This window comes from Octodon degus, unplaced genomic scaffold, assembly GCF_000260255.1.
Source record: "Octodon degus isolate 3935 unplaced genomic scaffold, OctDeg1.0 scaffold00146, whole genome shotgun sequence".
Taxonomy (NCBI): domain Eukaryota; kingdom Metazoa; phylum Chordata; class Mammalia; order Rodentia; family Octodontidae; genus Octodon; species Octodon degus.
The window spans coordinates 1,348,536-1,358,063 of NW_004524722.1; the positions used below are offsets into that span (position 1 = coordinate 1,348,536).

The window sequence follows — 9,528 nt, forward strand, 5'->3', positions numbered from 1 at the left end:
ATTATAATATACACTGTAATCAGAGTCATTTAAAACTTACTGAGAGTTTATCTCTGTAATTTTCCTTGGATAGCTTCAGACCCCCGCTGACTATGGGTAATGGAAAGAAAATCCATGATTAATTTACAAAAAGTAGCATCGGATTGGTCCCACCTTTTTTCTGGCCTCATTTTCTTCCTTTTCTCCTCTGAACTTTGACCCCTAGATTTGGCTTCTCAGCCTCTCTTCTAGCCAGGGACAGAGTGAGGGTGGGGGTGTTGGGTACAACTTTCCTTGTTCCCAGCAGAAACTCACTGTCAGAAGCTTCTCTACTGCCCTTGAGAGCAAGAGTATCACTCCCCCCCCACTCTTCTTATCAATATCTAGAAACAAAATTAAGGGACAATTACATTTATTTATTTATTTATTTATTTATTTATTTATTTATTTTTGTGGATGGCTCAGCCTGCCCTGGGGGCAGGGCTGTGTGGCTTGTGGTACCGGGGATCCAACTGCAGTCCCTGTGCTTGCCTAAGCTTGCCTAAGCAGGTGTTTTAGTCAGCTGAGCTATCTTGCTGGCCCCCAAGAATTACATTTATAATAGTAAGTGAAACCAAGAAATATTTCAGAACACTTCAGCTTCAGAAAAGCACAGAACCGAAGGCTGGGTTGTAGACCAAGGGCAGCGTCCTTGCCTAGCACGTGTAGGGCCTCGGTGTCTAGAATCAACATACACACCTGGCAAAAGAGAAAAAATGGAACCTACAAAAAGAAAACCACAAAGCTTATTAAAAGCTATAAAATAAGATCAGAATGAGTGAAAACACATAGCATAGTCTTAGATGGAAAGATATACATTCATAAAACTATCAATTTTCTAAAATCTTTATATAAATTGTGCAAGGGGGCTGGGGAGATGGCTCGGTGGAATAAACACTTCCTGTGCAAGCACAAGGGCCTGAGTTTAAGCCCCGGTTCTAACAACAACAACAACAACAGCAATAAATTGTGCCAGGGATATAGCTCAGTGGCACAAGAACCTGCCTGGCAAGTGCAAGGTCCTGAGTTCAATTCCTAGGACAGACAAACAAACAGCACCACACACAAAATCACTATATAAATTTAATGTAATTCTAGAAAGAATATTAATAAATTATTTCTTCTCTCCCTTCCTTCTTCTTCTTCTTCTTCTTCCTCCTCCTCCTCCTCCTCCTCCTCCTCTTCCTCCTCCTCCTCCTTTTCCTTCTTTCCCTCTCCCTCATGGTACTAAGGACTGAACCCATAGCCTACACAATAAACTACAATCCTAGTCTTTTTTATTTTTTAAACATTTGACAAAAGTTCTCACTAAATCACTAGATTTCACAAGACTGCATTGTCCTTGCCTCACCTTCCCAGACTGCTAGGCACCACCATGCCTGGCTAAAGTTCTTCTCAAGGGCCTCCCTAGCATGCAAAAGGCCTTGAGTTTGATTCCCAGCACCACAAAAGGAAGAGGAGAGAATAAGGAAGAAGGGAGGGAGAGAAAGAAAGAAGGAAGGAAGGAAGGAAGGAAGGAAGGAAGGAAGGAAGGAAGGAAGGAAAGAAAGAAGAAAGAAAGAAATGCTAAAAAAAACCAACCAAAACACAAAAATAATAACAGAAGATTTGAAGACTTTAGAAATTGAGACTGACTTGAAAGACAGTATAATCAGAGCAATATGAAGCAGAAATTGATAGATTACTCCCAATAATCATTTTCTATTAGTAGAAACCTAGATTTACATCTGGACACAGAGCCACTTGGAATAAAGACCACATCTCTCAGCCTACCTTCTAGCTTTGTGTGGCCATGTGCGTGAGTACTGGCAAATAAGACATAGGCAGGAGTATAACGTGCAACTTCCGGAAAGGTCCTTTGAGAGAGAACAGCCTTTTTCATTCCTCTCACTTTATGTTATTTGAAAAGTAGCCATATTTTTTGGCTTGAGTGGCCACCCTGGACCACGAGGAGAAAGCTATATGATGAGGGTGGCAGAACAGTAGGACAGAAGTAGACTGGGTTCCTGCAACTGGATGGCCAAACCAGCTGTAGGTCACTTACCTCTGGGCTTTATATATATGAAAGAGCAATAAGATTCTATTTACATTTTTTTTTTTTTTTTTGCAGAACTAGAGATTGAACTCAGGCCCTTGCACTTGCCAGGGAAGCACTTATTCCACTGAGCCAACTCCCTGGCTCCTGGACCCCTATTTACTTTAAACCACTATTACATTAATTTCGCTGTCACTCAATGGCAAATCAGATTCTAGCTGATAATGTGTTTGGTACTACACCTGGAAATAGGGTACTATGAGGGGCCAAACCTAGATGCTTGATGAACAAAGTTGGGTTGCAGATGGCAGGGACTCAAGACATCACAGACTGGAAGGCTCGTGATTGCCGATACCCAGGAGCTGACTGTGCCGTAGCAGTGACCTAGAGGCTGCTTTTGCTAACAAAGCACCCATGTTCCACTGGGGCCTGCGCATGTCCAATAGGTACCTAAAAGAAGAGGAAAAACTTGGCATTTCTGCCTCCATTTTACAGCTCTTTCCTTTGCTCTGGGTCATTCTCTCTTGTAGTCACCGTGGGTTCTAGAACTTGATGGTAATGATCTTGTGGCAAGAGTCAAGTCACCTCCCAGGCTATGGCAACTTCCTTATGGCAGACAAAAGCCCTTCTGACCATCCTGAGGCAATGGTCAATGAGACCACCATTTGACCAAGACTGATTTACTACATGTGTTTCTCTGCCCCTATTTTTCCTTCCCTATTTAATTATGAAGTTCTTTATAGTGCCCTTGTGAAGTCTTCAGACAAACTGAAGACTCTTGCCCCCTTCTCTTTCTAGTATAGCTACACTGATTTCTTTCTTTCTTTCTTTCTTTCTTTCTTTCTTTCTTTCTTTCTTTTTCTTTCTTTCTTTCTTTCTTTCTTTCTTTCTTTCCTTCTTTCCTTCTTTCCTTCTTTCCTTCTTTCTTTTTTTTTTTTTTCCTCATGGAACCGGGGATTGAACTCAGACCCTTGTGCTTGCCAGGGAAGTGCTTATCCTACTGAGCCATCTCCCCAGCCCCTAAAGTTCCTTTTCTGATTCATGTCATTAGTTATCTGTTTGGCTGGAGCGAATGACTGGATTTGATCTGTTGATATGCCCCAGAGTTGGTCCTTTGACCTAAAATATTTGGTTAAAACCTCGTGTTTTAGCGACCTATTCTTGTGTGGCAATCCTCCAAATATAAAGGGTTGAAACAATGAGCACTTTATTGTCTCTCTGGGTCTCACAAGGCCCCTTCCTGAGGTGTCAGTCAGATGGTGGCTAGGGACAGAGCATCCAGAGTGGCTTCACTTACATGTGCAGCACCTTGGTGGATGGTGGAAAGCAATGACTTCTTTCTAGTGTCTTAGCTCATGCTTCTTTACATGGAGGCTGGATCCCAAGAATGCAAAGTAGAAAATGCCAGACATTCTTAAGGCTTAGGTCTATAGCTGGTAAATGTCACTTCCGCCACATTCTGTTGATTAAAGTGAGTCACAGGGCCAGTTCAGACCTAACAGGATACCATACAAGGTTGTGCATATTGGAGATGGTTCACTGGGACAAACTTCAGACTAGCTGCCTCACCCTGAAAAGCAGCCAGGGCCTACCTGAGGCAGTAGCAACCCAATATAGAAATATAGAAATGGGAGAAATTCAGCATGTTTCTGTTTTCTGGTTTCTTCTTGCTACTTTTAGCAAAGTCCTATGAGAGGAAAAAAGAGAAAATCATGCTCAAGCTAGCAACTCAGCACATCTCTGCTAAGGGAGGACTTCTGCTGTAACCTATAATCTGGGGTGACAGAATCCTGTAATTTTGAGTTTTGCAGAGTTAAAAGGCCATTGCTTCTGCACTAAAGCAGTTATAAGTGGTAACTGCAAAGTGCCAGCCTTAGCAGGACTTACAACGGATTCTCTCTTTAGATAAGCTGTAAGCCTATTGGCAAGGATGAAATCAAGGATGTTGCCGTCCCACTAGACCTGTTGTCTCAGGTGGCCTGAAGAAAACTATCATTACACTGGGGGAATAGTTAGTAAGGAAAACACATCAGATTCTTCAGGCTTGAAAACCAAGCCTAGGTGCTCCCACTGGCCTGAAAACGGTGGTCACTCACTGGAGGGCCTCAGTAGACCACGCCACCTGGCTGGGAGGGAGGTTGCCTGACTGTGGCGTTGGCTGGGCCCCAGCGAGGTCACTGTCAGAGTTTGCAATAAACATGAAAGGAAATTGATGATGTCTATGAAAAATAAAAGAAAGAAGATGATTCAAGCCAGAAAAAATGCCTACAGCAGCATCTCCAGAGAGCACGGATAAATAGTCAAGAATTGGGAGATGGGGCTGGAGAGATGGCTCAGTGGTCTAAAGCACCTACTTAGAACAAGCTTAGCAAAGCACAGGAACCGCGGTTCAATCCCCCAGCACCACATGCCAGCCAGCTCCGCCCTCTGGTGGGCTGAGCTGGCCACACACACACACACACACACTCACTCACACATAAATAAATAAATTAAAAAGAAAAAGAATTGGGAGATGAAATAATTCGTTGTCAGACAAATGCTTGAATTGGTAGAAAATTGAGAAGGTCTGCCCATTAGCTCAGTTGTTTAAATGCCTGCTTAAGTAAAGCAGTCAGGCTCAGAATTCTGTGGTTCAATCACCAGATCCTCATGCCTTACCAGACCTGCCCTTAAAGCATCCTCAGCAGGCAAAAAAAAAAGTCCTTGAATTGGTAGAAAATCGAGCAAGACAGATAGAGTGGCATTCACAGTGTCTCCAAGATCCTGCTGAAAGTGAACAAGCCTCAGAAAAGGCAAAGATGGATTCTACCCAACCAGAAAGATCTTCAAGAAGACCCTGTCAACAGCGAACCAGTGAAAGCTGTGATTTATGTTACATGACAAATGGGATTGAAGACTGTGATGATCAGTCACCTAAAGAAAAAAATTCTAAGTCAGCCAAGAAAAAGAAACTTTCTAAGGCCAAAGAAGAAATGGAAGCTTCGCCTGATGAGTTTACAATAGATACCAATGAACCAATGTACTGCTTGTATAACCAAGGGCCTTATGGGAAATGATAGGGTGTGACAATGAACAGCGTCCAATTGAATGGTTTCACTTTTCGTGTGTTTCACTTATGTATAAACAAAAGGGGAAATGGTACCGCCCAAAAGGCAGGGGAGATAATGAGAAAACAATGGGCAAAAGTACTGAAAAGACAAAAAAAAAGAGAGAAGATAGAGGTAGTAAAGGCCATCCATCTTATAAAGGATTGTCTTTTATATAATTCCTTTACTTTCAGAAAAGGTTTTAGGATAAATGCAAAGACTATGCAATAATTTTTAATCATTAGTATTAATGGTGTATTAAAAGGTATTCTTTGAAGGCTGGGGAAATGGCTCAATAGAATAAGCACTTGCCGGGCAAGTACAAGGGCCTGAGTTCAATCCCTGGCTCCGCTAAAAAAAAAAAAAAGTTGTTTTTTGTCCTTTGTCTGTGGAAAAAAAATCTAACTAAGATCTTATTTTTTTTTATTTGTGTGTGTGGCCAGCTCAGCCCACCAGGGGGTGGGGCTGGCTGGCATGTGGGGCTGGGGGATTGAACCGTGGTCTCTTTGCCTTGCTAAGCTTGTTCTAAGTAGGTGCTTTAGACGACTGAGCCATCTCACCAGCCCTCTAACTAAGATCTTTAGCTATGGTTATTCACACTAGAACTGATCAGAACCAGGCAAATCAAACTTCTACTAAGCTTTTGAAGAAACTATGTTACCAATGAAACCACAAATCCTACCTACAAGGGCCTATGACTGTATGACTGTTTAACCCTCTAAAGACTCCTTGGAGCCTTACAGAGCACACAGGTACCAGGGAGGGCGAGGCATGAGAATTGTAAGTTCAAAGTCAGTCCAAGTAATTTATACCATCTCAAAATAAAATTTACAAAGGTCTAAGAATGTCATTCATTTGTGGGTCATTTGCCCAACATGTGTTAGGCCTTAGGTTCATTCCCCAGGGGAGGGGCAGGGAAAGAAGGAAGGAGTAGAGACAGAGAGAGAGAGATAGATAGAGAGAGAGAGAGAGAGAGAGAGAGAGAGAGAGAGAGAGACTCCCCAGGTGCCTGAAGTAGACTTGGATGATGGATTTCCCATGTGCCCTCTCACATCCTCTACAGATGTTACCATCTGGCCTTGGGCTTATGCTCTGCTTTTCAATAGTGGCTGCTCTAGTAACTAAGCAAGGACTGTTGACCTACTTATTAGTTCAACCAAACTTTACCAAGGATTTTGATGTGCTGGGTATAGGAAAAGAACTTGGGGCACAGTTGTGAAGGGAGGAGAGGCAGTTCTAAGACCAGAGGGTTTGGTAGGAGCCCTGCTCACTGATAGTGCTTGAACTTCAGTTTTTCCAACGGATCCCAAAGTTCCACCTCTGGTCTTGTTGCTGATTTCACTGTCGTGTGTCCTGGAGCACCAGCTTCCTTCTATTGCCCTGCTAAGTGGACTTTATTGGACTTCTCAGCTCATCTCAGTACTTGGGTCTGCCGTCACATTGGCTGCCATATTGGCCAGCACCCTGGCTAGGTGGGGTTGAAAGAGCTTGTGGCTGCGGTGCCCTTAGACCAAAAGTTCCCCAGACTGGCCTGTGCATGGCACTGTACCATGGTAACCCATGTACCATGCCCCTTTGCACAGTGCAGAAAACTTGCGTCCCACCTAAGCAACCATTCTGCTTTCAACAGATGCTGACAACAACAAGTATTCTGAGATCCTAACTTAGTTTCACTCTTTGGCAGTAAAGGTACAAAGAATTTTAAAATGAACCCTAGCACACATTTATCTTCTAGCCATAAAGTGACTTACCTCCCAATTCTTTACAGATACTTATGCCTGACAAGGAGGAAATTTCAGAAACAGCCTGTAGCAGAGCATTTCTGGTTTGATTACAGAAATCTGGATCTAGTTTAAACACACACACACACACACACACGCACTCACACACACACACACTCACACTCATCCACACATGCACACACACACTCACACTCTCACACACACACTCACACTCTCACACACACATACACACTCTCACACACATACACACTCACACACACTCTCTCACACACACACACTCACACACACATACACACTCACACACACACACACACATACACACACACTCTGGATTCTACCTGTCTGCTTCATTCTTTCCCACCTACCAGAGAAAGGGTACCGATTGGCTCTGATTCTGCCCTGTGGTCATCTGCTGACCAGAAACCAGGTTATTTTCCATAGAAGGGGAAGCGGGGAGGAAGTGCTCCAGGGCAGGCTAAAACAGCAGCTGAAGCATTAGAGTTGAGACAGCAAGCCTCCAGGAAGCTCACTTTATTCAAGAAGGTGTCTGGGCTGAGAAGAGAGTTTGGGGAATCTGAGCACTCACCTGGCAAGCACAAGGCCCTGGGTTTGATCTCTGACACTGCATGCTGCAGACCACTGAAACTGGACGTGGTGGCATACACCTGTAATCCCAGCGCTCGGAAGGCTGAAACAGGAAGATCACCATAAATTCAAGATGGGAAGCGAGATCGTGTATCAAATAAATGAGGAAGGAAGTAAAAGAGTAAAAAACACAGGGCTGGCCAAATAGCTCAGCAGATTAAAGCATCTGCAAGTGGGCAAAGGGGCTGGGGGTTCAATCCCTGGGACTGCTGTGCCGGCCCCGCCCTGGGGGGAGCTGGGATGACAATTGAGACTGGGTATGGTGGTGGCTGCGCACACCTGTAATCCCAGGTCTTGGGAGGCTGTAAACAGGTGGATCACTAGTAGCAAGATCTAGTAGTGAGACCCTGAATACCCTGTAGACCCTTCCCCCCCCAAAAAAAATCAGAAAACAAAGAGGGTGTCATTTACTCCAGAGGCTGAGGCAGGAGGACCATAAACTCAAGGGTAGCCTGACAATTTAGGGAAACCTTATCTCAAAATGAAATTTTTAAAAAGCTGAGGATATAGCTCAATGTTCCCCAGGTTTAAGTCAGAACACACACACACACACACACGCACACACACACACACACAAAGTTACCAGGTGAAGAATTACATAGGCCTTCATGTCTTGAAAAAGAACTCCCTCATCGCTTGATCTCATCCCTAGGAAAGAGCAGAGGAGTCGGTAGTGCCGCCGGGAGCCTCCCAGAAGCACTGCGATCATATTCTTATGCAAGTTTTGGCTTGAACTGGAACCAAGCAAGCCTTCGGGAAAAGATACTGAGGACCCCAAAGTCTCTCACCATGCAGAATGTAGGAAATATAGGGGCTTTTTGTTTTGTTTTGGTCTTTTTTGAGACAGGTTCTCGCTATGCAGTTTAGGCTGGGCTTGAACTCACTTTGTAGCCCAGGATGGCCTTAAACTCACAACAATCCTACTGTCTCAGTCTCCCAAGTGCTGAGATAACAGGCCGGTGGCACCATGCCCAGCAGGAAATATATGTTGATTCTGCTATGGCTGGACCTAGAGCTCCACTCTCATCCTTCTATAGAGAACGTATTTCTGTGTTCTGAGCATAGTGACTGAACAGAGAATCCGATGAACCCAGTGCATTCCTCTGGCTGCAGGCTACGCTGAGCAGGAGCTCCCAGTTGAAACAGCCCCCACGGCCTATGTGGGGTTGTGAATCAGCAGGAGTCTCCTCCCAGGGGCGGCCGCTTGCCCCATGCACTGGCTGGAATTCGGAAAAGGACCATCACTTTGAATTGAGTGAGCCCGGGCAATCCTGGTGAGACATATGGCCCAGCTTAAGGAGAGTTGTGTTTGGGCTGTATCTTCAGTCCATGGCTGACAACCCTAAGGCAAAAAGGGGCATGGCTGAGGAAATGGCAGAGGAAAGCTGCTCTCATCGAGGCGGCGGGAAGCAGGAAGAGCGGGAGAAGCCATGAGGGGAGTAAGCCCTTCCAAATGATGCCCCCAGTGAGCTTTCACCAACCAGGCCTCACCTCCTAGCAGCAGGTCGGCTGTACCAGATATGAAAGATATTTTTAAATGCCTGCCATGAGTATACTGGCAGCATTAAGGAAAAAGATAAAAGTGGAGTAGCATTCGGTCTGGACACTAAAAACGGCGTTGGGCGGCCATTGTCGATCAGAGGCCAGACTTGCTCACAGCTGCACTTCTGACCTGGGCTGCGGACACGCTAATCCCTGGATGTGAGGTGGCTGTTGAAATAAGGTCAACCTCTGCTGACCTTTTGTGTGGACCTCTTCCTCTAAAATGGCAGAGATTGAGACTGCCCCCAGCCCCAGACAAGACAGCTTAGCTTCTGCCAGCACCAAGCTTGATTCCTAACAACATAATTCCTGCCCCTGTTCTGGTTTAAAGCTATAGTAAATACAGCTGCCATTTTGTAAAATTTTGGAGACATTTTCAAGATTGCTTGAATCTGTGTTTTCCTGGATTGCAACCCTAATTAGACCCAAGTAAATATAATTTTCTTTGTTCTCAAGCAAC

General features: G+C 44.6%; 1 pseudogene; it reads left to right on the top strand.

The window, feature by feature from the left end:
• Positions 1–8,960, top strand: part of LOC101568500 — a 10,466-nt pseudogene extending 1,506 nt beyond the window's left edge.
• The last annotated feature ends 568 nt before the right edge of the window (positions 8,961–9,528 follow it).